Source organism: Meleagris gallopavo, chromosome 7, assembly GCF_000146605.3.
Source record: "Meleagris gallopavo isolate NT-WF06-2002-E0010 breed Aviagen turkey brand Nicholas breeding stock chromosome 7, Turkey_5.1, whole genome shotgun sequence".
Taxonomy (NCBI): domain Eukaryota; kingdom Metazoa; phylum Chordata; class Aves; order Galliformes; family Phasianidae; genus Meleagris; species Meleagris gallopavo.
Window position 1 is genome coordinate 31,115,717 of NC_015017.2, and position 2,935 is coordinate 31,118,651.

The 2,935-nt window shown below is 38.7% G+C and overlaps 1 long non-coding RNA gene across 1 annotated transcript; it reads left to right on the top strand.

The window, feature by feature from the left end:
- The first annotated feature begins 265 nt into the window (after positions 1-265).
- LOC116216860 lies at positions 266-2,551 on the top strand. Its single transcript, XR_004160420.1, has 3 exons — positions 266-991; positions 1,417-1,485; positions 2,156-2,551. It is a non-coding gene; the product is annotated as an uncharacterized LOC116216860 (long non-coding RNA).
- The last annotated feature ends 384 nt before the right edge of the window (positions 2,552-2,935 follow it).

The following is a 2,935-nucleotide window of genomic DNA, read 5'->3' on the forward strand; positions in this document are numbered from 1 at the left end:
TTTTCTTTCTTAAGAGAAAAGCAATGTTTTATTATCATCTCAGCTTTTGCAAAGAAATAGATTTGCTTGATGACTGTGAGCTGCATACATCTATTTTCCTTATCAAAATGTCAGTGATGTCACCTATAGCATACAGCTATTGACTGAGTAGTACATACACTGAGTGTGGCTATAGTTATTTTCTCTGTTCATGTATAGGTTCCATTTCTCCTGCACCACCTCCTTCTCAGAATTGAAAAAAAAAAAAAAAAAGAAAAAGAAAAAAAAAGTAGAAATAACGAGAACAGCCTTGCTCTTTTTCTCCCTTCCAAGTAGGTAGGAGAAAATTGCTTGATTAGATTATAGGGTCTGTATATGTGTGTAAAGAATTTATTGTGGGAAATCTATATTAGTGCCAAAGCGATTAATGCTAATTAATGTTCCCAAGTTTAATAACAAAAGAATTAATAGTGAACAGCCACTTACTATAAAGTGTTTCCTTGACATTTCTTACTAAAAATAAAAATTCAGAGCATGCTGCATAGATTTGAAGGAAGAAGAAAAAGAAAGATTAGGTAAAGAAAACATCTCACTGTAATTTAAACCATTATTTGTCTGACAGCTTTTTATCTCCTGTCTGGAAGAAATAAACATATTAAATTTTTTATTAAAATAGTTAGACTTCGTAAGAGTATTTTTCCCAGTTCAGTAATAAATATTTATTTCTGCCAGAAACAAAGAAGTTTGTCTGTGAGGCTTTTACTGAAGCTTAGCCAAAGGTACGAGTCTTTTAATGAAGAAATACAGCTTTTACAGACTTGCTTTCTCTTCTTCGGTATAAATTTTGATGTATAAATAACGTTCCTACAGAGACCTGGTCATCCTCTGGTATTGATCACCTGCCTCCCTGTCCTCCAAGGTGTTGGCGCCTTTGATTATTGTTTATGAAGGATGAAGAGCACTGTATCAATTAAAGGATAGCTCTGAAATGTGGAGTTAAACCACAGCCACGGTAAATTTCCAAATAAATAACAACAGCTTAAAGCAAGATTTTCAGGCATACAGGCTGGACACTGGACGTGGCCAGAGAAGGAGTTTAGCATGACCTAGAGAGCTCTTGCAAAATCCTCCTTCTGTTGCTTCTGCTCTGCCTATCCCCTGTTGTGCTCAATTGGCATGGCTTTAAATATCACCTCCTAGCCGTCAGCGCAGCGGGGCAGAGTGTCTGGACGAGATGGTAGGAGACTGGTGTTAGGCACACAGATCAGAAAGGGGATTGCATCCATTTGGGAAAAAGCACTTGGCCAAAGTGTCCAGCACAGAGCGAAATTCCATCCTTTTGAAGGAAAAGTGCATGAAAGAAAAATACTGTCAGATGTCCATGTACTATTGAGATGGAATAATTTATACTGAATTCTGCTCTTAATGTTTTGGTAGATCTGGATGTGCTCCGCCTATGATCTGGACGTGGATAGGGTTTCTCTGTCTGTGCTTCTGGCAAATGTGGTCAGTATTTAACCCAGACTGTATTTTCGTGCTTACCATCTGCCTAATTCTGAATGTCAGATCCACAACTGGCCCGCCAGTTATTTCTGTTCAGCGACTTTGAACTCGCTCAGTTCAGCAGTGACGAAAGGATGTACTGGTTGTATGAAAATGTCAGCCGAATTCAATCTCCTCCCAAAAGCTAAAACCAAATCTTTCTGTGAAAATAAGAACATTCTGCTTAATTTTCGTGGTGTTATTTTCCACAGTTTTTTGCTGCATTTGTTAAAAAATGGAACTATGTTAATCAAGGCTGAGTTTGTAAGAGTTTTCTGTCTGATGGCCACACTACAATAAATCTTTAGTAAGTGATTTCCAATAATAATCCATGTTTTCAGGTGTGGAACAACTCTAATATGCGTGTTACCTTTTACCTAATATTTAGCTGAAGTGGAACATCAGATCTCAATCCTGACTATGCCACCCTTTCGGCCTTTCTTACATAGTCATGCTACTTTGATGCTTGTTTGAATATTTCTAGTGTGCCTAATACTAAAATAATTGAGCTTGTTTTATATGAGTCACTGCACCATAGAAATCTGGGCATAACCAACAAATGTTGGGAAAATTGCTTACAGTTATTTCTTGTAAGAGAAATTACTTAATACTCATTGTTATTTATACTTCACAGGTCTGAATCAGTCATAGCCTCAAACAAATGTCAGCACCTTTACTGGGAAATGTAGTGACCAGTGGATTAGACAAACGAGAGGGCTGGAAATGGGTCTGCTTCAAGTCTTACCATCTACCTTGTGGAGTGACATCTGGAGATGGTGGAGGTAAGAGAACTACCGCAGAACAGGCAGGAAAGGATATATCTTGGGTGTCTGTAGCTCGGGTTGTATTGGAGGGCAGAGTCAAACCTTGTAGTTATGGGGATTTGCCATGGATCTGGAGGTGTGTGGCAGAGGGCCGGTAGGTCAGTGTTTAATGGGGAGGCATGTATTATTTATTCTTGCTTTTGGGTACAGATGGACCCAAATCAAGCCGTGCCTCCAGACTGCAGGGGTGTTAGAACTGGGTCCAAGTGTTTCTTACTGTTCTTCCCTTCAAAATGGGTAAGTTCAACAGCTGATGCTCATCCACATCCTTCTTCTTCCCTTCATCCCACATACAAGGAAACACTTCAGGGAGGCCTTTGTAATTTGTGTCAAATTACATGGACTTTCTCTCAATAAGGGCCCCCACAACACTGTTTCAGGATAGAATCAGGGCCCTAGAAGGGATTAAGCATTTCTGAGTTTAATTAAGTGCACTAACAACATATGAGCAAGCTCAATCTCATAAAACAGCTTTATTATACAAATTATACACACAAAATAAAAGCCCATTGGGATAAATAAAATAACCTGAAAAACACATTGAAGTGCATGACCTTACCACCTTGGCTCATGTTAATATCTCTGCTTGA